This window comes from Notechis scutatus, chromosome 3, assembly GCF_049901735.1.
Source record: "Notechis scutatus isolate UNSWTSFEM ecotype Mainland chromosome 3, rNotScu1.2, whole genome shotgun sequence".
NCBI lineage: Eukaryota > Metazoa > Chordata > Lepidosauria > Squamata > Elapidae > Notechis > Notechis scutatus.
This window is the reverse complement of record NC_142011.1, coordinates 7,885,155-7,912,175: the sequence shown is the minus strand read 5'-3', so window position 1 is coordinate 7,912,175 and position 27,021 is coordinate 7,885,155. Positions and strand designations below refer to the sequence as shown.

The 27,021-nt window shown below is 46.3% G+C and overlaps 1 protein-coding gene and 3 non-coding genes across 8 annotated transcripts in view; 1 reads left to right on the top strand and 3 right to left on the bottom strand.

Annotated features, from left to right (window-relative positions):
* LOC113427962 (peroxidasin homolog) overlaps positions 1-27,021 on the bottom strand; it is a 108,920-nt gene that overhangs the window by 64,060 nt on the left and 17,839 nt on the right. The window lies entirely within an intron of this gene.
* Positions 614-728, bottom strand: LOC113427963 (U5 spliceosomal RNA). Its single transcript, XR_003372919.1, has one exon. It is a non-coding gene; the product is annotated as a U5 spliceosomal RNA (small nuclear RNA).
* LOC148131074 (U5 spliceosomal RNA) lies at positions 6,733-6,847 on the top strand. The gene has a single exon (XR_015749108.1). It is a non-coding gene; the product is annotated as a U5 spliceosomal RNA (small nuclear RNA).
* On the bottom strand, positions 12,057-12,171 carry LOC113430547 (U5 spliceosomal RNA). Its single transcript, XR_003373191.1, has one exon. It is a non-coding gene; the product is annotated as a U5 spliceosomal RNA (small nuclear RNA).

Sequence of the window (27,021 nt, the reverse complement as noted above, 5' to 3'; positions counted from 1 at the left end):
GGGACCCCAAGCCATGAGAATAAACAGCCAAAAGAAAACATTCTTCCTCTGCCATCCAGATTAACAGATCAACAACAGAGTTGGAAAGGACCTTGAAGGTCATCTAGGCAAACCTCCCTCCTCTCCCCCAAATCAGGAGACCCTACACCATTTCTGACAGATGGCAGTCCAGTCTCTTCTTGAAAGCCTCAAGTGATGAAGCTCCCACAACTTCTGAAGGCAACTTCTGTTCCATGGGGTTGATTGTTTTCGCTGTCAGAAAATTTCTCCTTATTTCCAGGTTGAATCTCTCCTTGTTCAGTTTCCCTCCTTTATTCCTTGTCTGGCCTACAAGTGCCTTGGACCCCCTTCCTCTCTGTGGCAGCCCCTCAAATATTGGGGCAGTGCTATCCTGTCTCCCCTGGTCCTTCCTTCTCTTCCCTAGACTAGCCAGGCCCAGTTCCTGCATCCGTTCCTGTTGTTTGTCTCCACTCCCCTAATCATCTTGGTTGCTCTCTTCTCTGTCCTTTTTCTAGACTCTCAACTTCATTTACATATTCACGCAAAATGTTGACGCAAAATTTTAGAACCCATTCATACACTTCTTTTTCTATTTTTAGAACCAGATAAAGGTAGCCCTACCGAAGCAGGGCCTCAAAAAATTAATCGAAACTCATAAATGTTCCTCTCCACGGAAATCTTTAGTAAAAGGCGAAAGATTTATACGATCTGAAGAGAAACCAGAGTATACTATTGAACGCTATCGGCAACAAGGCCCTACCGCAGCAATAGACACTGAGGTTACGGCGCCAAACGCGCGACCATGCAAAAACACGTGTCCTTAGGTTAACTTTTTCGAATATTCCCGCCGGTTCCAGAACCGAGTCTTTCGCACGAAGCGAAACGCTTCATCCACCACAGGAGAGTCGAGGGTCCTTTCTCCTCGCAAAGCATCACGGTTGAAGCCAATGCAAATGAGGCTTACTCCTCTCCCCGCCTCCCCGCCCAGTTCGTTTCCCGTTGGCTGCGATGCTAGCGATGAGAAACCTGGACGCTCCAATCGGAGCCACGCCTAAAGTTACAATCAGGATGCCAAACGGATGTCAGCTACATGCTTTTTTTTTTTCAGAAGTGGGTGTAATTTTCCCTCCGTATCGTTATCAAAGGCTTCGACGCCTCTTTTAGCTGACGGTCAGTTTTTGCACCCTTGAGGGGGGACGCCGATCTGAGCGCCGATCTTTCTGCGGCAACAAAGCTAATCCAAATTGAGCGGGGAGGCGGCGAAAGGAGGAGCCTCATTTGCATTGCCTTCAACCATGATGCTTTGCGAGGAGAAAGGATCCGCGACTCTCCCATTGATGGATGCAATGTTTCGCTTAGTGCGAAAGTCTAACTTCTGGAACTGGCGAAAATGTTCGAGAAAGCCTGCCTGTTCACCCACGAACACGTGTTCGTGCGCGATGGCGTGCGGGACGCCGTAACCTCAGTGTCCATGGCCGCCGTAGGGCTCGGTGTCTGTGAGAGACAAGGTTATACACGCTTTTCTCGTTACGTCGATTGGAGAATCCAGGAATGGGTTAATTGAATTTTTGGAGGCCCTGACATGATAGGGCTATCATCGCTTGGTTTAAAAAAACAACAGGCGGGCTTGTGAATGGATTGCGGAGTTTTCCTTTTTTTTGCGTGTTCCCGCTAGTTATTGATTACTTTCCTTTTAATAACTGGATGGTTGTGGAAGGTGAACGTGTGTTTATTCTTATGGCTTGTGTTGGTTTATCGGCCGACGCCGCGTCGTGCCCAGAAGTTTGAGGGGCTGCTGCTGTAGCTGATCTAGGGCAAGGGTTTCCAACCATTCCCACTTTAACCTTGGAGGACTTCAACTCCCAGAATTCCCCAAAAGGGGGAAAGCAGGCTGGGGAATTCTGGGGCTTGAAGTCCGTCAGACTTAAGAGGTTGGAGACCCCTTAAACTACTGGATAATCTATGGATTGTCCTGCGTCTTTACATTTGGCCAAATGGGGTGGGGGGCTATGTTTCTCAATGCTTCAATACCTCTCAGTTCGTTTTCCTATTGGTTCAAGGAATATTTGTTGGTTGGTATATAGCAGGGGTCTCCAACCTTGGTCACTTTTTAAAACTTCAACTCCCAGAATCCCTCAGCCAGCTTTGCTAGCTGAGGAATTCTGGGAGTTAAACTCCACAAGTCTTTAAGTTGCCAAGGTTGAAGACCCCAGCTATATAGGACCATAGGGCTGCAAGGGACCTTGCAAAAGATCTTCCACTCCAGAGGTCTCCAACCCTTTCCAGCTCTGTGGACTGGGAGGGGAGAGAGAGAGTAGGAGAAGGGATGGTTGAAGGCACAAACCTGCTGCTTACACAAATGGAGCTTCACAGGTTTGCCTGCAGCTTGTAAAGTCTGGTTCCCAAGGGGCCTGGGGGTTGGGGGACCCCTGTTCTAGTCCCAAGGCAGGAGGGGCCATACCAACCCAGACATATGGATGCCCAATTCTTTCTTCAAAATCTGCAGCAACGGAGCACCCCAACTTCCGAAGACAAGAGGTGCCACTGGTTAATTGTTCTCACTGGCAGCAAATTTCTCCTTAATTCCAGCTTCTCTCCTTGATCAGTTTGCATCAGTTGGTTCTTGTCCTGCCTTCAGGTGCTTTGGGAAATGGGTTGACCCACTCTTCTTTGTGGCATCCCTTCCAATACTGGAAAACAGCATGTCATTCCTGATCCTTTTCTTTATTAGGCTGGAGACATAGCTAAGTCCTGCAATTTATCCTGCAGATCCCTTAATAATCTTTCTTGCTCTTCTCTGCACTTTTTTGGTGTCCCCAATTCGGGTCTGAGCCTGGTGCCCAGGCCAATGAGGGATGCCAGACAGGAGGTGCACGATTTTCCAATTGCTTTTTATTGGAGCACTCCCAAGGAAAAGGGCCAAAATGCCAAGAACAAAGGTTTAACCTTTATAAAGGGGAAGGCGGGATACTAAGAAATATCATCTAATATCCAAAACTGGAAACAATATTCTCTATTTGCTCCAGGCCATCTCTATTCCTAACTTGTATCTGAGGTCTGCAAATTGCCTAACTCTTTACTACCCATTGGGAAATTCACATTCACTTCACAACATTTTTCACACTTATGACCATTGCAGGCATCCCCATGGTCCTGTGATCAAAACTCAAGAGGCTTGGCAACTGACTCATATTTATGACGGTTGTGTGTGATCAACTTTTACGACCTTCTGACAGGCAAAGTCAACGACTGTTTACTATCTTAAGAACTGCAGTGATTCACTTAACTGTGGCCAGATAGGTTGGAAAATGGGGCAAAACTCGCTTAATTGACTTCCTTAGCGACTGAAGCGTTGGGCTCAATCGTCGTAAATCAAGGACTACCTGTAGAGGTAAGTAGCCTTCAAGGCAGGAGACAAACTTCCTGTATTTGAAAGAGCCGATTTCTGCAAAATGAGCCACCCCCACTGCTTTTCTCTTAAATCCACTTTTATTTCCCCAAGGAGCGTCTTCTTTGGACCTCATCTCTTCCTGGTTCCAGACTCCACGTTTGCGAACTGGCATTGGGGTTTCTTTCAAGATCTGGCCCCTTGTTTATCTTGGAGGCAGGACTGGATTCAAGGTTCTTTCCTGCTGTGCAATCTGAGTATTAAACCGAGCCCGATCAAGATAAAAGCATCTCTGAGGGAGAGGCGAGGAAGAAACATCCCTGAGGCCTTTTAAAAAAAAGATTGAGTTCCCTTAACCATCCCACCAGATGTTCAGGACAGACTGTGCAAAGCAGCAGAAGAAACAGTAGATCACAGACTCAGCTCATGCAAAAAGATCCCAAAAGCCGATTACAAAACGACACCTAACACGGAGGCCACCAAGTGAGTCACTCGAACATCTATAAAAAATGGTCCTGCGCCAGTCCTGAAAACGGGTGGGAACGCTAAGAGGTGAAAGGGTGTGGGAAACGAGCAGGTTAAAAGGTTTTCAAACACAGGTAGGTCCTCGACTTACGACCGCAACTGAGCCCCAAAATGTATGTTGCCAAGCGAGACATCGGTTGGGTGAATTTTGCCCCGTTTTCATGACGTTCCTTGCCACGTTGTTAAACGAATCGCTGCGACGTTAATTAAGCAAATAACACCGCTGTAAAATGGAATCCGGCTTCCCCATGGATTTCGTTTGTCAGGAGGTCGCAAAAAGGGATCACGTCATGTGACCCTGGGAGGCGGCGGCCCCCGCCATAAATATGAACCGCTTGAATTTGGATCCCGTGGCCACCGGGTTGCTGCAGTGGCCACGAAGGGTGAGGAACGGTCACAAGTCACTTGCACACCCTTGGCTCAGCAGGCAGCATCCTGAACTGCTTTTGGGCAGAGGAGAGAGAGAGTAATTGCAGGGGGCAATATTAGATGGTACAGCTGGTCCTCGACTTACAACACTTCATTTAGAGGCCGTTCAAAGTTACAGCGGCACTGAACAAAGTGGCTTAGGATTGGGTTGCACACTTAAATACCACTGCAGCATCCCTTATGGTTCAGGTGAAGAGAAACCGGGCGGTTAGCAACTGACTCGTACCTATGACGGTGGCAACGTCCCTGGGGGGGGGAGACTATGGGATCCCCTTTTGCAACCTTCTGGCAAGCCCAGTCAATGGAGAAGCCCAGATTAATTGAACAACCACATGCCTTACTTAACAACCGCCATGATTCCCTGAACACACCTGGCCCTAAAAGGCCGTAAAATGCTGCAAAATTCACTTAACAGCTCAGCCAAAAGAAATTGGGGGCTCCGCTCCGGTCGTAAATGGAGGATTACCGGTAGCCAAATGCAAAAGGCCACTTTGTGTGCCAGGATCCCTTCAATCTCATCCACCCACCACATCCCAGGTCCCTGGGCAGAACTCGGTAGGTAGGCAGACAAAAGCGCCAAGTCCAGCTGACTGTGGGATCCGCCATAATAACGCCATTAGACTGATACGCCCCTCCACCCTCAGCAAAACCGAAGGGTCTGAATTCGGAGGGGGGGAGTAAAGAGGTAGGAGGAACCTTTGGGGGGGGGCACCTCCAAGCTTTGGTCTGCATCAGACAGGCAGCAACACTTTTACAAAAACAAGACCAGAGCAGCAGCTGAGCTTATAAAGAGACTCTGCCTGCATTCAGTCCCACCAGGAACCTGGAAACACCCCTCCCTCCCTCTTTCCTTTCTCCTTCCATCTTTTCTCCTTCCTTCCTTCCCTCCCTACATTCTTCTTCCTTCCTTCCATCCTCTTCTTTCCTCCCTCCCTTTTCTTTCTTCCTCCCTTTCCTTCTATCTTTTCTCCTTCCATCCTCTTTTCTCCCTCCTTTTCTTTCTTCTCTCCCTCCCTCCCTTCCATTCCTCCCTCCCTCTTTCCATTCTTTCCCCTTCCTTTTCTCCTTCCATCCTCTCTTCTTTCCTCCTTCCCTCCCTTTTCTTCCTTCCATCTTTTCTCATCCCTTCCTTCCCTCCTCCCTCCCTTCCTTTCATTCTTTCTTCCTTCTTTCCTCTTCCTTCTTCCTTTTCCTCCACCCTTCTTTCCATTTCTTCCTCTTTTCTCCTTCTATCCTCTTCTTCCTCCCGCCCTCCCCTTTTTCTTTCCTCCCCCTTCCTTCCATTCCTTCCTCTTCCTTTCTCCCATTCTTCTTCCTTCCTTTTCTCCTTCCATCCTCTCTTCTTTCCTCCCTCCCTTCTTTCCTTCCTTCCTTCCTCCCTCCCTCCTTCCCACTTGGGAGGGGACAACACCCAAGGGCTAACGGGGAGGGGGCAGGGCGCAGAGGGCCAAGTAAAGGCAGGAGAGGATCTTATGAAAACTTCCCGCCTTACTCCGAACTTACAAACCAAATCAGCAGAACCTGTGGAAACTGCGCTGGAGGAAAAGGAATCCAGCTTACGGCAGGGCCGGAGGGGAGAGAAACGCCGGGTCCCCCTTTCTTTCCTCCCTCCCTCCCGAGTTCCCAGCACAAATTGGGCTTGGTGAAATCTGGACCGCTTCCCTTGTCTGCGCCCGCCCGCGCCTCTCTCGCTGGGACGGGCAGCAGGGCGATTCCAAAGAGAAGCCGAGACTCTTCGGAGAAAGCGAGTCGTTTCCTTTATCGTCCGTATTTCCTTGCTCGGGGCAAGGCTGGATGGAGTGAAGACATGGAAACTTTGCACATCTGAAGCCTCGCCGGCCGTTCCCGTTGAGAGGCAGATCCACTTAATCCGAACCAAGTCTCCTTCAGGCTTCGAGGCTCTTTTATTTTGACCCTGGCCTTGCAATTGAGGCGGCAAGGGGGCCTCTGAGCATGGGCTGACATCAGAGAGGGAAAGAGCCCCAAACCCACGTTTGCAAGGTTGTGAGAATAAGAGTAACAAAAACAAGCACAACGCCCTCCCGAAACCGCGTTGACGCAACGTCACTCTGCACCCTGCACGTGACTCCGGTTTGAATACGATCAAACTGACCTGGGCGGGGAGATAATCAGCTTCATTTGCATTCATGGCGACCGTGATGCTTTGCGAGGATCAACCACGCCCTCTCCCCGCCTCCCGTGCCTGCCCCGTGACTTTTTTTGCCATTTTTCCCTACGTGCGAAAGGCACGGTTCTTTAAACCGACGGGAAAAGTAGTAGAGATATTTGTCTCTACGGGATGACACGTGTTTTGATACATTCTCTTCGGACGCCGTAACCTTGGTCGCCCTGGCCATTGTAGCGGTTCGCGTCAGGGAAGGTAAAAAGTCATACTCGGGTTTCTCTTCAGATCGTATAAATCTTTCGCCTTTTACTAAAGATTTCCGTGGAGAGGAACGTTTATGAGTTTCGATTAATTTTTTGAGGCTCTGCTTCGGTAGGGCTACCTTATCTGGTTTTAAAAATAGAAAAACAAATTTATGAGTGCGATCTGAAATTTCGTGTCAACATCCTGCGTGAATATGTAAATGAAGTTGATTGAGAGTCTAGAAAAAATAGAGAAGGGCAACCAGGATGAATAGGGGACTGCAGAGTAAAACATATGAAGAATGGTTATAGGAACTGGGCCTCGCTAGTCTAGTGAAGAGAAAGACCAGGGGACACAGGATAGCAGTTATCCAATATTTGAGGGACTGCCACAGAGAGGAATGGGGGTCAAGATATTTTCTAAAGCCCCTGAAGGCCAGACAAGGAATAATAGATGGAAACTGAACAAGGAGAGATTTAACCTGGAAATAAGGAGAAACTTTCTGACAGTGAGAACAATCAACCCATGGAACAGAAGTTGCCTTCAGAAGTTGTGGGAGCTTCATCACTTGAGGCTTTCAACAAGAGACTGGACTGCCATCTGTCAGAAAAGGTGAAGGGTCTCCTGATTGGGGGGAGGAGCTAGGTTTGCCTAGATGACCTCCAAGGTCCCTTCCAACTTTGTTGATCTGTTAATCTGGATGGCAGAGGAAGAATGTTTTCTTTTGGCTGTTTATTCTCATGGCTTGGGGTCCCCAACCCCCATCTAGGGGCCCGACACCAAAACATGCGGGATGCAGGCAGCACTGAAAAACCACACCCTCCTCTGGTCCACACACAGTGCCTGGTGCCCAAAAGGTTGAGGATCACTGCTGTAAGCTGACCTATGGTATAACTATCTATGCATTGTCCTGCATCTTTGCGTTTGGCTGGATCCCAAAGGGGAGGGGGGAGGGAGGGGTCGCTTTCTCAGTGGAACAGTGCTTAGCTATCTTTCAATGGGTTTCCTATAGGTTCAAAGAATAATAACTTATATTTGTTGGTTGGTATATAGCAGGGGGTCTCCAACCTTGGCCTCTTTAAGACTTGTGGACTTCAACTCCCAGAATAACTTCAGCCAGCTTTGCTTTGCTTAACTTTGCTGGCTGAGGAATTCTCGACCATAGGGGAGCTGCAAGGGACCTTGGGAAAGATCTTCTAGTCCAGGGGTGTCCAACCTTGGCAAGCTTTGCTGGCTGAGGAACTCTGGGAGTTGAAGTCCACAAGTCTTAAAGATGCCAAGGTTGGACACCCCTGTTCTAGTCCATCTATCTCCAACCCTTTCTGGCAGCAGTTAGGGGTGGGGGTGTGGGAGATGGGGTGGTTGCTGCACCCCCAACTTCTGAAGACGAGGTGCCGCTGGTTAATTGTTCTCACTGGCAGCAAATTTCTCCTTAATTCCAGGTTGCTTCTCTCCTTGATCAGTTCCCATCTGTTGGTTCTTGTCCTACTTTCAGGTGCTTTGGGAAATGGGTTGACCCACCCTTCTTTGTGGCATCCCTTCCAATACTGGAAAACAGTTACCATGTCATTCCTGATCCTTTTCTTTATTAGGCTGGAGACATAGCTAAGTCCTGCAATTTATCCTGCAGATCCCTTAATGATCTTTCTTGCACTTCTCTGCACTCTTGGTGTCCCCAATTCGGGTCCAAGCCTGGTGCCCAGGCCAATGAGGAACCCCAGACAGGAGGTGCAGGATTTTCCAATTGCTTTTTATTGGAGTACTCCCAAGGAAAAGGGCTCCGGGCCAAAATGCTAAGAACAAAAGATTAAGGGTTTAGCCTTTATAAAGGGGAAGGCGGTATAAGATATATCTAATATCCAAAACTGGAGACAATATTCTCTATTTGCTCCTGGCCATCTCTATTCCTAACTCCTAGCTGAGGTCTGCAAGTTGCCTAACTCTTTACTCCCAGAATTGTGACAAGTTTTACAAATGTATATTTCCTCTGAATAAGCATTCTTTGTTCTTGCTAGACAGACCCCCAGTTACAGGCTCCCTGATTTACTTTCCAGGGTGTGTCATGACCTGGCTTTATTTTAGCAGGCTTTCTAGGGTTTCGGCATCCTTTTTACATTGTGGCAACCAAAACTGGAGGCAAATATTCTACGTGTGGCCTTCCCAAGGCATTATAAAGTGGTACCTTCATGTGATCATCTCATGCAGCCTTAGGACTGCATTGGCTTTTTTGGCAGCTGCAGCACACTGCTGGCTCCACCAGAAATGCAAGGCATCCCACAAACACGTGTCCCTGGGTGAACAAGAATCCTTTTTCCGAACATTCCCGCCGGTTCCAGAAGCGGGGCTTTTGCACTAAGCGAAACGCTTCATCCATCACGGGAGAGTCGCAGATCCTTTCTCCTCGCAAAGCATCACGGTTGAAGCCAATGCAAATGAGGCTACTCCTCTCCCCGCCTCCCCGCTCAGTTCGTTTCCCGTTGGCTGCGATGCTAGCGATGAGAAACCTGGACGCTCCAATCGGAGCCACGCCTAAAGTTAAAATCAGGATGACAAACGGATGTCAGCTACATGAGGTCTTTTTTTTTTTTTGAGAAGCGGGTGTAACTTTTCCTAATCAAAGGCTTGGAAGCCTCTTTTAGCTGACGGTCAGTTTTTGCACCGTTTAGGCAGGACTCCGATCTGAGCACCGGTCTTTCCTCGCCAACAAAGCGTTAAATCTAATCCAAATTGAGCGGGGGGGGAGAGGAGTAGCCTCATTTGCATTGGCTTCAACCATGATGCTTTGCGAGGAGAAAGGACCCGCAGCTCTCCCGTGATGGATGCACCGTTTTGCTTCGTGCGAAAGACCCGGTTTTGGAACCGGCGGGAATGTTCGAGGAAACCAATTCCTGTTCACCCACAGACACGTGTTTGTCCGTGGTCGCGCGCGGGACACTGTAACCTCAGTGTCCATCGTCGCTGTAGGGCACCGTGTCGGTGGCAGAGCAAAGCAACGCTCTTCTCCTTGTACGTGGACGACAGGTCAGACGATTGGGTAACTCGTCTTAATTTTTGGAAGCCCTGATATGAGAGGGCTGCCTTTGCATTGGTTTAAAAATAGATCCTTATAGAGCTGGGCATAATGCAAAGGAATCTAATCATCCCTGCCCCCCCAAACTACTGATTTGTTCCGTGGGGTTGTTTGGATTCTTGTTCACGTATGGACACGTGTTTGTGGGATGCCTTTCATTTACGGTGTAGAAAGCCAATGTAGTCCTAAAGCTGCATCAACAGATTATCACATGGAGTTAGTAGGTATGCCTTCACTTTATAATGCGTTGTATTCCATACGTAGAATATTTATTTATTGAATTTATATTGCTGCCTATTTGCCCATGGCAACTGGAGGCAGATTACAGAATGTAAAATCATATTTAAAATAAAAACAAAAAGCTAATAAAAAGAATCAAATAAAATTAAAGTACAATAGAACAAAACGGGAGGGGGGGGAGAAATAACCCCCAATTTCCCCTGCCCCAACTACAGTTTGATGGGCTCTGTCCTCTGGGTTCTGGTTGCCATGATGCAAGAACGATGGTGAGACCCTAGAAAGCCATGGGCTGCCTGCTAAAATAAAGCCAGGTCATGACACACCCTGGAAAGGAAATCAGGAGCCTGTAATTGGGGGGGTCTGTTTAGCAAGAACAAAGAATGCTTATTCAGAGGAAATATACATTTGTAAAGCTTGTCACAATTCTGGGGTAGTAAAGAGTTTGGGTACTTGCAGACCTCAGCTAGGAGTTAGGAATAGAGATGACCTGGAGCAAATAGAGACGCAACAGAACAAATTGTGGAATTATTGCCTCCAGTTTTGGGTATTAGATGAAGGATGAAGCTTGTTCTTGGCAATTTGGCCCAGAGCCCTTTTCCTTGGGAATACTCCAATAAAGAGCAATTGGTTCTGCATCCCAACAGGACAGACAAAGACTTCAGAGAGTAATTAGGACTGCAGAAAAAACAATGGCTACCACCCTGCCTTCAATCAAGGACCTGTATAACACACGAGTCAAAAAGAGGGCTGTGAAAATACAGACCCCTCACATCCCAGACATAAACTGTTTCAACTCCTTCCCTCAAAACGACGCTATAGAGCCCTGCACATCAGAACAACTAGACACAAGTTTTTTCCCCCCAAGCACCATCACTCTGCTAAACAAATAATTCCCACAACGCTGTCCAACTATTTAGTAAGTCTGCACTATTACTGCTAATCTTCTCATCACTCCCTATCACCTACCCCCCTCCCACTTGTGATTGTAGGACTGTAACAGTTGCAGCCCTATGGTCCTTCATAGCAGGGGTCTCAGACCAACCTTGGCCACTTTTAAGACTTGTGGACTTCAACTCCCAGAATTCCTCAGCCAACTTTGCTTTGCTTAGCTTTGCTGGCTGAGGAATTCTGGGAGTTAAAGTTGCCAAGGTTGGAGACCCCTGCTATATACTAATCAACAAATATCAATTATGCCTTGAACCTATAGGAAAATCAATTGAGGGGTAGTTAAAGCACGTGTTCCATTGAGAAACCTAACCCTCCCAACCCCCTTTTGGATCGAGCCAAATGAAAAGATGCAGGACAACCCTGAGATTATTGTCCCGTAGGTCAGCTACAGCAGCTGCCCTCAATCTTTTGGGCACCAAGCACATGGGATCGTGGACCAGAGGAAGGTGCGGGTTTTTGTGTGCTTCTTGCATCCTGCATGTTTGTACAGCCAGGTATCGGCCCATTGGGGGGGGACGGGACCCAGAAGCCATGAGAATAAACGCTGAAAGAAAACATTCTCCTTCCCCAGACATACAGATCAACCTGAAGGGACCATGTAGGTCATCTAGTAGTCCAACAACCCCCCCACACACACACACCATTTCTGACAAATGGCAGTCCAATCTCTTCTTGAAACACTCCCACAACTTCTGCTGTTCAATGGGTTGATTGTTGTCACTGTCAGAAAATTTCTCTTTATTTCCAGGTTGAAGCCATTATTTCTTCCTTATCTGGCCTACCAGGTGCTTTAGGAAATAGCTTGACCCCTAAATATTGGAACACTGCTATCCTGTCTCCCCTGGTCCTTTTCTTCCCTAGACTAGCCAGGCCCAGTTCTTGTAACCTCTTAGTAGGTTTTAGTTCTCCAGTCCCTTAATCATCCTGGTTGCTCTTCTCTGTACTTTTTGTAGTCTCTCAACTTCATTTACACGCTACAAGGTAAAGGACCAACCAGTGGCATGTACCCACAGAAAACGACTTCAGAAGGGAAAGTTTGCAGCCCATTCATTAAAATGCATTCTCTATTTTTGAAACCAGGTAAAGGTAGCCCTACCGAAGCAGGGCCTCAAAAAATTAATCGAAACTCATAAATGTTCCTCTCCACGGAAATCTTTAGTAAAAGGCGAAAGATTTATACGATCTGAAGAGAAACCAGAGTATGCTTTTCTTTGGCACCGACACCCATCCCTACGGCGGACGATGGACACTTAGGTTATGGCGTCCCGCGAGATCGCGCCTAAACTCGTGTCCCTGGGTGAACAAGAATCCTTTTTTGAACATTCCCGCCGGTTCCAGAAGCGGGACTTTCGCGCGAAGCAAAACGCTTCATCCCTCACGGCAGAATCGCAGCCTTTCCTGCTCGCAAAGCACCACGGTTGAAACCAATGCAAATGAGGCTCCTCCTCTCAGGTTGGATTAGGTTTAACGCTTTGTTAGCGGAACGGGCGGGAATGTCCGCAGAGGGATTCTTGTTCACTCTGGGACACGTGTTTGTGTGCGATCGCGGGGACGCCTTGCCTTTATAGTGGAGCTAGCAAGTGTATTGCAGCTGCTGCCAATAACTGAAAGTAAATCAGGAATGTTTTATAGATGACATTATGTGAAATGTTGGAAATCCCGCCAAACACCTGACACATATTACCATATGTGGACATGTGATGAAGCTAAAAAATATTAGACAAACATACGCTCATGGCTGGAAGAGATGATACAAACAACATATTGATTTAAAACCAGAAATATTCCTGTTGGGGATCCTACCTGAAACTTATAGCAAAGAAAATGTATATTTCATTATTCATGTGATAACTGCAGGGAGAATAGTATTTGCTCAAAATTGGAAAAAGAAACAGCCTCCCACGGAAGAAAATGTGATTAGGAAAATATTAGAATATGCAGAAATGAATAGATTAACACTTGGAATTAAAGAGAGTAAATTGACTATTATAAGGTATGGGAACTATTCTATCAATGGTTAGAGAAAAAATATGAAAGCTAGATATAATTAATGGATTAGTTTAGAAGGACAAAAGATATATATTTTTAACAGAAATAAATAAGCTAAGAAGATAAAGAAATAGTGATATTAAGTGCAATAAGTACAATAAGATAAGACTAGAGAATAATACTATGTAATGAATATGATTGTAAACATTAACTGTATTGCACAAGATATTTGTAACCAGACGATAATATGTTTGTAATAAAAAATAAAATAAAAATTTTATTAAAAAAAAGATAAAAGAAAGTAAAAGAGGAAGCCTATAAGGAACCACTCCTTTTTTGGGGATGTCTTGCTAACTGCCTCTGCTTTCCACCTGTTGTCTATTCCATTTGTACAACAGCATGTGAAATTGATTGTCAATCAGTGTTGCTACCTAAGTGGACAGTTTGATTTCACAGAAGTGTGATTGACTTGGAGTTACATCGTGTTGTTTAAGTGTTCCCTTTATTTATTTTTTGAGCAGTGTATATTTTAAATATTTCATTATATCAAAATCGTAAATGATTAATCATAACTGGGGCACAGCTGAGGGAAAGGAGGGGCCTCTCTTGTCCTTTGCGGGGGAAAGAGGGAGGTAGGGGGCCTGGAGGCTGGGAAGATCTGGACAGGAGGGGGGGGGGACACCAGCTCCCTCCCAAACAGAAGGAAAGCAGAGCCCGCCCCCCATGGGGTCTCCTGTCATTTCATATCTCCCCCAAGTCAGAGGAAACCTTTCCCCTCCTTTACCAGGTGTGGCTTCCTGGAGTTGGGGGGAGAGTAGGAGGGCCGGGCTGGAAGTGCTGAGGATGATAGGCTCCTAATAACCAGGCAACACCCCCTCACTTCAGCCTCCACACAAGAAGAGGCTAAGCTCCAGGGTTTCTCCCGCTGCTTCCAAGCAGAGAAGGGTCCCTCCCTGTGTGGAGGCGGAAGGGGTGTGTGTGTGGAGTCCAGAAAAGCTCTCACCTGCACAAACAGTTCTCACCTGCACAAACAGGCTGGTGATTAGGAGCCCGTCTTCCTTGGTGCTGTTTTGGTCTGGGCATTTAGTCTCCCCCATGCCAAAGGAAAGCCAGCCGGAGCTTCTCCTTCCCTCCCCTTTCCCCGGCTCTCTTCCTGAGTAAACAAGAATCCTACTTTGGAACAGAGGAGACCGTGCTGGAAAACGTGTCTTGTGGTGGGGGCCAGCGGGTGGGCGGGCCATGTGGGTGGCACAGCCTTGTGTTCCAACGCAGCCTGGATTAATTGCTTTGTGGGGGGGGAATGATTTTTCTGCGGCCCACCCAAATTTTCTCACAGACCACCAGTGGGCCGCGGCTCACCAGTTGGCGACCCAGACTTCACAAGCTGCAGGTAAACCTGTGAAGCTCCATTTGTGTAAGCAGCAGGTGTGTGCCCACAACCACCCGTTCTCCCACTCCCTCACCACTGCTGCTGCCAGTCCACAGAGCCAGAAAAGGCTGGAAACCTCTGGAGTGGAAGATCTTCGCCAAGGTCCCTTGCAGCCTTACAGTCCTATATACCAACCAACAAATATCAATTATTATTCCTTGAACCAATAGGAAAATGAAGAGGTATTGAAGCATTGAGAAACATAGCTCCCACCCCGTTTGGGATCCAGCCAAATGCAAAAGATGCAGGACAAGCCACAGATTATCCCGTAGGTCAGGGGTCTCCAACCTTGTGCACTTTTAAGTCTGACAGACTTCAAGTCCCAGAATTCCCCAGCCTGCTTTGCCCTGCTGGGGAATTCTGGGAGTTGAAGTCCTCCAGGGTTAAAGTGGGCAAGGTTAGAAACCCTCACCCTAGGTCACCTACAGCAGCGGCTCCTCAACCTTTTGGGCATGATGTGGTGTCGGCCTATAAATACAGAGTTGGAGACCCACAAGCCACGAGAATAAATGCACGTTCTCCTTCCTCAGCCATCCAGATATTAAAATGAAAAAGAGCAACAATTGGCTGGCACGCACACACTTTTTCAAAGGACAGAGAGGAAAACATTCATATCCGATTTCTCCACTTTTAGAACCAGGTAAAAGTTGCCTTATTGATTCAAGGCCTACAAAAATTAAAACTAGACTCTACCCAGACTCTGGACTCACTTCACTACAGACGAAAAGTTGTTTTGTTTCGTCACCGACACCGAGCCTTATGGCGGTGATGGACACTGAGGTTACGGCGTCCCACGCGCGACCGCGCACAAACACATTCCCGCCAATTCCAGAACCGGGACTTTCACAATAAGCAAAATGGTGCATCCATCGCGGGAGAGTCGCGGCTCTGATTATCTGTTAAATGTATCCCATTGGCTATCAGACTCCATGTGGTGAGATCTGTAAGAAAGCTAATCCTGTCTTTGCTATGTAGAATAGACTGGCTCAGAGGGAGAGGGGGGGAGGGAGGGAGACAAACATTTACCTCCATCTAGTGCAGGGGTCTCCAACCTTGGTAACTTTAAGACTTGAGGACTTCAACTCCCAGAATTCCTCAGCCAGAAAAGCTGGCTGAGGAATTCTGGGAGTTGAAGTCCACAAGTCTTAAAGTTGCCAAGGTTGACACCCTGATCTAGTGTGGGGTTTCCAACCTTGGTAACTTTAAGCCTGGAGGACTTCAGCTCCCAGCTGGCTGGGGAATTCTGGGAGTTGAAGTCCTCCAGGCTTTAAAGTTACCAAGGTTGGAGACCCCTGATCTAGTGGGCAATTTAAAAAAAAGGAAAACGTAACCCTATTAAAATCATCCATATATTAATTTTCAACGTTTAATGATGTTACTTGGTGTTAGGGATAACATTGTTTACCCTAATTGGTTTGGGTAAAAATAATAAATATGGTATCATGGTTTGTTAGTTAAAGTGTGTGTAACTTTAACAGCAAGAATGTAATTAAGGGTGTGGTTGTAAAAGCACTATATATGAAGCGAGGCAAATGCAGCTCTCTCTCTCTCTCTGGCTTACTGATCCCTAATTACTGGATGGATTGATGACTGCGTTCTTGTAGGAGTGTTGATATTTTTTCTCAACGGAGAGAAGATTGGACTGATTTAATGTAAGTGTACTGACATTGGCTATTCAACACTGACTTTGCAAATAGAGTATCCCTGACAAGACTTGACTGAAATGATATATGACTAATGGACCGTTATTTGACTATGCTATAATTCTTAAATGGAATGGAATAAACAATATTTATTTGTATTTTTACTGCGTGTTAACTAGAAAACTTATCTCACACATTTACCTGTCTTCCTATCTGACTTCGCTGCACATTCTGTTTAGTTTGTTTTCCTTAACACCCATTGGGGAATCCAGGCTTAACACTTGGCACCATTTCTCACAGAAATTGGGAGATTAGGGGGGGGAAAGCAGACTTCAGCTTTGATCAACAAACCAGGACCAAATGAACTCACAAAACAGAACTACAGTTTGTCCTTGTGACAGAAGTATAATCGAGGCGCAAATTTACCGTTGCATTTTGACAACTCCCTGTGGTTATTCCATGAGTCCCAAAGTTAACCATTAATTCCTTAATCATTATACGTCTACCAAACTAACCATTAACACAACTCGAAAATTTTCATCTTACATTTATAACGAGGTAATGGTAGCCCTATCGCATCAGGGCCTCCAAAAATTAAATTAACCCATTTATGGATGATCTACGCAGCTCAAGAGAAAGGTCGCTTTATACTCTCACCGACACCAAGCCCTACGGCGGCCATGGACACTGAGGTTACGGCGTCCCGCGCGTGACCGCGCACAAACACGTGTTCGTGGGTGACCAGGCAGGCTTTCTCGAACATTTTCGCCAGTTCCAGAAGTTAGACTTTCCCACGAGGCGAAACATTGCATCCATCAATGGGAGAGTCGCGGGTCCTTTCTCCTCGCAAAGCATCACGGTTGAAGCCAATGCAAATGAAGCTACTCCTTTTCCCCGCCCCCTCCCGCTCAGTTTGGATTAAATTTAACGCTTTGTTGGCGAGGAAAGATCGGCGCTCCGCCTAAAGGGTGCAAAAACTGACCGTCAGCTGAACGAGGCTTCCAAGCCTTTGGTAACGATACGGAGGGAAAATTACACCCACTTCTGAAAAAAAAAAAAAGACCTCATGTAGCTGACATCCGTTTGTCATCCTGATTTTAACTTTAGGCGTGGCTCCGATTGGAGCGTCCAGGTTTCTCATCGCTAGCATCGCAGCCAACGGGAAACGAACTGGGCGGGGAGGCGGGGAGAGGAGTAGCCTCATTTGCATTGGCTTCAACCGTGATGCTTTGCGAGGAGAAAGGATCTGCGACTCTCCCGTGATGGATGAAGCGTTTCGCTTCGTGCGAAAGACTCAGTTCTGGAACCGGCGGGAATGTTCGGAAAAGGGTTCTTGTTCACCCAGGGACACGTGTTTGTGCGCGATCTCGCGGGATGCCTTGCATTTCTGGTGGAGCCAGCAGTGCGTTGCAGCTGCCAAAAAAGCCAATGCGGTCCTAAGGCTGCATCAACGGATGATCACATGAAGGGTTGAGAGGTACCACTTGAGAAGGCCACAGGTAGAATACTTATTTATGTATTGAATTTATATTGCTGCCTATTCACCCATGGCAACTCGAGGCAGCTTATAGAATGTAAAACCATCTTTAAAATAAAAAAAACCCAATAAAAAGCTAATAAAAAGAATCAAATAAAATTAATAAAGTACAATAGAACAAAATCTGGGGGGGAATCACCACCAATTATGTCCTCCCCCCCACTACAGCAGATCACACGAGACATTTGATGGGTTCGATCCTGCTCTGGGTTCCCAGATTACTTTTGTCCAGTTTTGGTTTCCACAATGTAAGAACGATGGTGAGACCCTAGAAAGCCATGGGCTGCCTGCTAAAATAAAGCCAGGTCATGACACACCCTGGAAAGTAAATCAGGGAGCCTGTATTTGGGGGGGTCTGTTTAGCAAGAACAAGAGTGCTTATTTCAGAGGAAATATACATTTGTAAAGCCTGTCACAATTCTGGGAGTAAAGAGTTTGGCCACTTGCAGACCTCAGCTAGGAGTTAGGAAGAGAGATGGCCTGGAGCAAATAGAGACCAACTGAACAAATTGTAGAATTATTGTCTCCAGTTTGAATATTAGATATTTCTTATTATCCCGCCTTTTATAAAGGAGACTTTATAAAAAATAAAGATTTCTTAATCCTTTGTTAAGAGCAATTAGAAAATCCTGCACCTCCTGTCTGGGGTTCCTCATTGGCCTGGGCACCAGGCTCACACCTGAATTGGGGACACCAAAAGAGTGCAGAAAAGCGCAAGAAAGATCATTAAGGGATCTGCAGGATAAATTGCACGATGAACGGTTATAGTATTTGAAAGGATGCCATAAAGAAGGATGGGTCAGCCTATTTCCCAAAGAACCTGACAGCAGGACAGGAACCAACTGATGGAAACTGATCAAGGAGAGAAGCAACCTGGAATTAAGGAGAAATTTTCTGACAGCTAGAACAATTACCCAGTGGAACTTCTTTGTCTTCGGAAGTTGGGGGTGTTCCGTTGCTGCAGTTTTTGTATGGCCCCCTCCTGTCTTGGGACTAGAACTGGGGTCCACCAGCCCCGCCCCCCCTGTTGGAACTGGAGTTCACAAGCTGCAGGCAAACCTGTGGAGCTCCATTTGTGTAAGCAGCAGGTGTGTGCCCAAAACTATCCAGTCTGGGAGTTCTGCGAGTTGAAGTCCACAAGTCTTAAAGTTGCCAAGGTTGGACACCCCTGATCTAGTGTAAGGGTCTCCAACCTTGGTAACTTTAAGCCTGGAGGACTTCAGCTCCCAGCTGGCTGGGGAATTTTGGGAGTTGAAGTCCTCCCCCACCACTGCTGCTGCCAGTCCACAGAGCCAGAAAAGGTTGGAAAGCTCTGGAGTGGAAGATCTTCGCCAAGGTCCCTTGCAGCCTTACAGTCCTATATACCAACCAACAAATATCAATTATTATTCCTTGAACCAATAGGAAAATGAAGAGGTATTGAAGCATTGAGAAACATAGCTCCTCCCACCCCGTTTGGGATCCAGCCAAATGCAAAGATGCAGGACAAGCCACAGATTATCCCATAGGTCAGGGGTCTCCAACCTTGTGCACTTTTAAGTCTGACAGACTTCAAGTCCCAGAATTCCCCAGCCTGCTTTGCCCTGCTGGGGAATTCTGGGAGTTGAAGTCCTCCAGGGTTAAAGTGGGCAAGGTTAGAAACCCTCACCCTAGGTCAGCTGCAGCAGCGGCCCCTCAACCTTTTGGGCATGATGTGGTGTCGGCCTATAAATACAGAGTTGGAGACCCACAAGCCACGAGAATAAACGCACGTTCTCCTTCCTCAGCCATCCAGATATTAAAATGAAAAAGAGCAACAATTGGCTGGCACGCACACACTTTTTCAAAGGACAGAGAGGAAAACATTCATATCCAATTTCTCCACTTTTAGAACCAGGTAAAAGTTGCCTTATTGATTCAAGGCCTACAAAAATTAAAACTAGACTCTACCCAGACTCTGGACTCACTTCACTACAGACGAAAAGTTGTTTTGTTTCGTCACCGACACCGAGCCTTATGGCGGTGATGGACACTGAGGTTACGGCGTCCGCCCGCCGCGCACAAACACATTCCCGCCAATTCCAGAACCGGGACTTTCACAATAAGCAAAATGGTGCATCCATCGCGGGAGAGTTGCGGCTCTGATTATCTGTTAAATGTATCCCGTTGGCTGTCAGACTCCATGTGGTGAGATCTGTAAGAAAGCTAATCCTGTCTTTGCTATGTAGAATAGACTGGCTCAGAGGGAGAGGGGGGGAGGGAGGGAGACAAACATTTACCTCCATCTAGTGTAGGGGTCTCCAACCTTGGTAACTTTAAGACTTGTGGACTTCAATTCCCAGAATTCCTCAGCCAGTTGCCAAGGTTGGACACCCTGATCTAGTGAATTGTCCAACCTTGGTAACTTTAAGCCTGGAGAATTTCAGCTCCCAGCTGGCTGGGGAATTCTGGGAGTTGAAGTCCCTCCAGGCTTTAAAGTTACCAAGGTTGGAGACCCCTGATCTAGTGGGCAATTAAAAAAGGAAAACGTAACCCTATTAAAATCATCCATATATTAATTTTCAACGTTTAATGATGTTACTTGGCACCATTTCTCACAGAAATTGGGAGATTAGGGGAAAAAGCAGACTTACGCTTTGATCAACAAACCAGGACCAAATGAACTCACAAAACAGAGAAGTACAGTTTGTCCTTGTAACAGAAGAACATTCATCTTACATTTATAACGAGGTAATGGTAGCCCTATCGCATCAGGGCCTCCAAAAATTAAATTAACCCACTCATGGATGATCTTCGCGGCTCAAGAGAAAGGTCGCTTTATACTCTCACCGACACCAAGCCCTACGGCGGCCATGGACACTGAGGTTACGGCGTCCCGCGCGTGACCGCGCACAAACACGTGTTCGTGGGTGACCAGGCAGGCTTTCTCGAACATTTTCGCCAGTTCCAGAAGTTAGACTTTCGCACGAGGCGAAACATTGCATCCACCAATGGGAGAGTCGCGGGTCCTTTCTCCTCGCAAAGCATCACGGTTGAAGCCAATGCAAATGAAGCTACTCCTTTTCCCCGCCCCCTCCCGCTCAGTTTGGATTAAATTCAACGCTTTGTTGGCGAGGAAAGATCGGCGCTCAGATCGGAGTCCTGCCTAAAGGGTGCAAAAACTGACCGTCAGCTGAACGAGGCTTCCAAGCCTTTGATTAGGAAAAGTTACACCCGCTTCTGAAAAAAAAAAAAAAAAAGACCTCATGTAGCTGACATCCGTTTGTCATCCTGATTGTAACTTTAGGCGAGACTCCGATTGGAGCGTCCAGGTTTCTCATCGCTAGCATCGCAGCCAACGGGAAACGAACTGGGCGGGGAGGCGGGGAGAGGAGTAGCCTCATTTGCATTGGCTTCAACCGTGATGCTTTGCGAGGAGAAAGGATCTGCGACTCTCCCGTGATGGATGAAGCGTTTCGCTTAGTGCGAAAAGTCCCGCTTCTGGAACCGGCGGGAATGTTCGGAAAAGGGTTCTTGTTCACCCAGGGACACGTGTTTGTGGGATGCCTTGCATTTCTGGTGGAGCCAGCAGTGTGCTGCAGCTGCCAAAAAAGCCAACGCGGTCCTAAGGCTGCATCAACAGATGATCACATGAAGGGTTGAGAGGTACCACTTGGGAAGGCCACACGTAGAATACTTATTTATGTATTGAATTTATATTGCCGCCTATTTGCCCATGGCAACTCGAGGCAGTTTACAGAATGTAAAACCATATTTAATATAAAAAACAATAAAAAGCTAATAAAAAGAATCAAATTAAATTAATAAAAGTACAATAGAACAAAATGGGGGGAATCACCCCCCAATTCACCCCTCCCACAACAGCAAATCACACAAGCCATTTGATGGGTTCCATCCCCCCCTGGGTTCCCAGATTACTTGAATATTAGATGATATTTCTTATTATCCCGCCTTCCCCTTTATAAAGGTTAAACCTTTGTTCTTAGCATTTTGGCCTGGAGCCCTTTTCCTTGGGAATACGCCAATAACAAGCAATTGGAAAATCCTGCACCTCCTGTCTGGGGTCCCTCATTGGCACCAGGCTCAGACCCAAATTGGGAGAAGCGCAAGATCGTTTAGGGATCTGCAGCATAAATTGCAGGACTTAGCTATGCCTCCAGCCTAATAAAGAAAAGAATCAGGAATGACATGCTGTTTTCCAGTATTGGAAGGGACGCCACAAAGAAGGATGGGTCAACCCATTTCCCAAAGCACCTGAAGGCAGGACAAGAAGCAACTGATGCGAACTGATCAAGGAGAGAAGCAACCTGGAATTAAGGAGAAATTTGCTGACAGCTAGAACAATTACCCAGTGGAACTTCTTTGTCTTCGGAAGTTGGGGGTGTTCCGTTGCTGCAGTTTTTCTAGAAAAGATTGGGTATCCATATGTCTGGGATGGTATGGCCCCCTCCTGTCTTGGGACTAGAACTGGGGTCCGCCAGCCCCCCCCCCCCTTGCAACTGGAGTTCACAAGCTGCAGGCAAACCTGTGGAGCTCCATTTGTGTAAGCAGCAGCTGTGTGCCCTAAACTATCCAGTCTCCCACTCCCCCACCACTGCTGCTGCCAGTCCACAGAGCCGGAAAGGGTGGGATCACCTCTGGAGTGGAAGATCTTTTCCAAGGTCCCTTGTAGCTTTGTGGTCCTATATAGCAGGTGTCTCCAACCTTGGCCACTTTAAGACTTGTGGACTTAAACTCCCAGAATTCCTCAGCCAGCAAAATTAAGCTAAGCAAAGCAAAGCTGGCTGAGGAATTCTGGGAGTTTAAGTCCACAAGTCTTAAAGTGGCCAAGGTTGGAGACACCTGCTATATACCAACCAACAAATATCAATTATTGTTCCTTGAACCTATAGGAAAACCCATTGAGAGGTAGTTAAGCACGTGTTCCACTGAGAAACCTAACCCTTCCACCCCCTTTGGGATCCAGCCAAACGCAAAGATGAAGGACAACCCATAGTTATTCAGGGGTCTCCCACCTTGCATATTTATGTCTGGTAGAATTCAACTCCCAGAATTCCGCAGCCAGCTTTGCCCTGCTGGGGAATTCTGGGAGTTGAGATCTGCCAAGCCTAAAAGTTGGCAACCTTGGAACCCCCTGCCATAGGTCAGCTACAGCAGCCGTGGACTAGAGGTGGTATAGGGCCCGCCCAATGACCACAGGTTGAAGACCTACAAGCAACGAGAACAAACGCCAAAAGAAAACAATTCGCACGAACGCACAGTATCACCCTTTCAAAGGACAGAGAAGTTGAAAATTCATAGGACTCTCATGAAAACTTTGCATACTTTTACACCAAAAGAGAAAGAAACCCTATCAATGCAGGGCCTCCAAAAATTGAGGATAGAGTCTACCCAGAGTGGACTCAGTTCAGCACGACAAGATAAGGTAAGTCATTTTGCTGCCGACACCGAACCCTACAGCGACGATGGACACTTGAGATTACGGTATCCCCCGCGCGACTGAGCACTAAGCCGTGTCCGTGGGTGAACGCGAAGGTTTTCTTGAATACTCCCACCGGTTGCAGAAGCGGGACTTTCGCACAAAGCTAAATGGTACATCCATCACGGGAGAGTCGCGGGTCCTTTCTCCTCGCAAAGCATCATGGTTGAAGCCAATGCAAATGAGCCTACTCCTCTCCCCGCCTCCCCACTCAGCTTGGATTAGTTTTAACGCTTTGTTGGCAGAACCGAACATGCAGGATGAACGGTTCAAAGGACTCTAGCCTAATAAAGAAAAGGATCAGGAATGACATGCTGTTTTCCAGTATTGGAAGGGATGCCACAAAGAAGGTCAACTCATTTCCCAAAGCACCTGAAGGCAGGACAAGAACCAGTGGATGGAAACTGATCAAGGAGAGAAGCAACCTGGAATTAAGGAGAAATTTGCTGACAGTGAGAACAATTAACCAGTGGAACTTCTTTGTCTTCGGAAGTTGGGGGTGCTCCGTTGCTGCAGTTTTTCTAGAAAACATTGGGCATCCATATGTCTGGGAGGGTATGACCTCTCCTGCCTTGGACATGGATTGGACTAGAACAGGGGTCCCCCAACCGCTGGGCCCATTGGGAACCGGACTTCACAAGCTGCAGGCAAAGCTGTGAAACCTCCATTTGTGTAAGTACAGTAGCAGGCGTGTGCCAGAAACATTCCTTCTCCTGCTCCCCCACCACTGCTGCTGCTGCCAGAAAGGGTCGGAGACCTCTGGAGTGGAAGATCTCCTCCAAAGTCCCTTGCAGCCCTATGGTCTTATATACCAACCAACAAATATCCATTATTATTCCTTGAACCAGGAGGAAAATCAATTGAGGGGTATTGAAGCATTGAGAAACCTAAACCCACCCCGGATCCAGCCAAATGCAAAGATGCAGGACAATCCAATAGATTATCCCGTAGCTCAGGGGTTTCCAATCTGTCTGGCGGACTTCAACTCCCAGAATTCCCCAGCTGGCTTTGCCCTGCTGGGGAATTCTGGGAGTTGAAGTCCGACAGGTTTAAACGTGTCAAGGTTGGAGATCCCTGGTAGAGAATCGGCCTATAATCTTTTGGGCATCAGGCACGTGGGACAGAAGGGACGTGGTGGTCGGCTTGTAGATGGGGGCGGGGGACTCGCAAACTAGGAGAATAAAGGCCGAAAGAACACGTTCTCTTTCCTCATCCTTCTGAATGAAAACGAGTAACAATTGCCCCAAACGCGCAGAAACACTCGTTCAAACGACACCACTGGGAAAAGAGAAAAACCGTAACGATTCACAGGTTCTTCTTCTATTTTTAGAACCAGGTAAAAGTAGCCCTATCGTTTCAGGGCCTCCAAAAATTGAAGAGTCATAACCCAGACTCTGGACTCACTTCGCCACAGAAGAAAAGGCAATTTTATTTCTCTACCGAAACCGAGCCCTACGGCAGCGATGGACACTGAAGTTATGGCGTCCCGCGCGCAACCGTGCACAAACACGTGTCCGTGGGTGAACAGGAAGGCTTTATCGAACATTCCCGCCGATTCCAGAACCGAGACTTTCGCACTAAGCGAAACGGTGACATCCATCACGGGAGAGTCGCGGATCCTTTCTCCTCGCAAAGCATCACGGTTGAAGCCAATGCAAATGAGGCTATTCCTCGCCCCGCCTCCCCGCTCAATTTGTGTTAGATTTAACGCTGTGTTGTGAGGAAAGATCGGCGCTTAGATTGGAGTTCCGCCTAAAGAGTGCAAAAACTGACCGTCAGCTAAAAGAGGCTTCCAAGTCTGATAACGATGCGGAGGAAAAATTACACCCACTTCTGAAAAAAAAGACCTCATGTAGCTGACATCCGTTTGGCATCCTGATTGTAAATTTAGGCGTGGCTCCGATTACTGTTAATCTTCTCAACGCTCCTTATCACTCATCCCCTCCCACTTGTGACTGTATGACTGTAACTTTCTCACTTACATCCTTACAATTTATATTGTTTCCTAGTATGATTGATTGCTTAGTGTATATGACTATCATTAAGTGTTGTACCTTATGATTCTCGACTCCTGACGAATGTATCTATCCTTTCTTTTAGGTATACTGAGAGTATTTACACTAAGACAAATTTCTTGTGTGTCCAATCACACTTGGCCAATAAAGAATTCTGTTCTGTTCTGTTCTATTCTATTCTATTCTATTCTACTCTATTCTACTCCACTCTTTTTCTATTCCATTCCACTCCACTCCACTCTTATTCTATTCTATTCTATTCTATTCTATTCCATTCCACTCCACTCCACTCCACTCTTATTCTTATTCCATTCCACTCCATTCTCTTTTTCTATTCTATTCTATTCTACTCCACTCCATTCTTTTTCTATTCTATTCTATTCCATTCCACTCCACTCCACTTATTCTATTCTATTCCATTCCATTCCACTCCACTTATTCTATTTATTCCATTCCATTCCACTCCACTCTTATTCTATTCTATTCTATTCTATTCTATTCTATTATTCTATTCCATTCCACTCCACTCCACTCCACTCCAATTCTTATTCCATTCCATTCCACTCCACTCCATTCTATTCTATTCTATTCTATTCTATTCTATTCTATTCTATTCTACTCCACTCTTTTTCTATTCCATTCCATTCCACTCCACTCCACTCCACTCTTATTCTATTCTATTCCATTCCATTCCACTCCACTCCTTATTCTTATTCCATTCCATTGCACTCCACTCCTCTTTTTCTATTCTATTCTATTCTATTCTATTCTACTCCACTCCATTCTTTTTCTATTCTATTCTATTCCATTCCATTCCATTCCATTCCATTCCACTCCACTTATTCTATTCCATTCCATTCCATTCCACTCCTCTTATTCTATTCTATTCCATTCCATTCCATTCCACTCCACTTATTCTATTCTATTCCATTCCATTCCACTCCACTATTCTTATTCCATTCCATTCCACTCCACTCCACTTTTTCTATTCTATTCTATTCTATTCTATTCTATTCTATTCTATTCTATTCCATTCCATTCCATTCCACTTATTCTATTCCATTCCATTCCATTCCACTCCTCTTATTCTATTCTATTCCATTCCATTCCATTCCACTCCACTCCACTATTCTTATTCCATTCCATTCCACTCCACCTTTTCTTTCTATTCTATTCTATTCCATTCCATTCCATTCCACTCACTCCACTTCTATTCTATTCATTCCATTTCCACTCCATTCTCTTTTCTATTCTATTCTATTCCATTCTATTCACTCCACTCTTTTTCTATTCCATTCCATTCCACTCCACTCCATTCCACTCTTATTCATTCTATTCCATTCCATTCCATTCCACTCCTTATTCTTATTCCATTCCATTGCACTCCACTCCTCTTTTCTATTCTATTCTATTCTACTCCACTCCATTCTTTTTCTATTCTATTCTATTCCATTCCATTCCATTCCACTCCACTTATTCTATTCTATTCCATTCCACTCCACTCCTCTTATTCTTATTCCATTCCATCCACTCCACTCTTATTCTATTCTATTCCATTCCATTCCATTCCACTCCACTCTTATTCTTATTCTTATTCCATTCCACTCCACTCCTCTTTTTCTATTCTATTCTATTCTATTCTATTCTATTCCATTCCATTCCATTCCATTCCATTCCATTCCACTCCACTCCTCTTATTCTTATTCCATTCCATTCCACTCCACTCCACTCTTATTCTATTCTATTCTATTCCATTCCATTCCACTCCACTCTTATTCTTATTCCATTCCACTCCACTCTTATTCTATTCTATTCTATTCTATTCCATTCCATTCCACTCCACTCCACTCCACTCCTCTTATTCTTATTCCATTCCATTCCACTCCACTCCATTCTCTTTTTCTATTCTATTCTATTCCATTCTATTCATTCTCCTATTCTATTCTATTCCTATTCTATTCCATTCCATTCCATTCCATTCC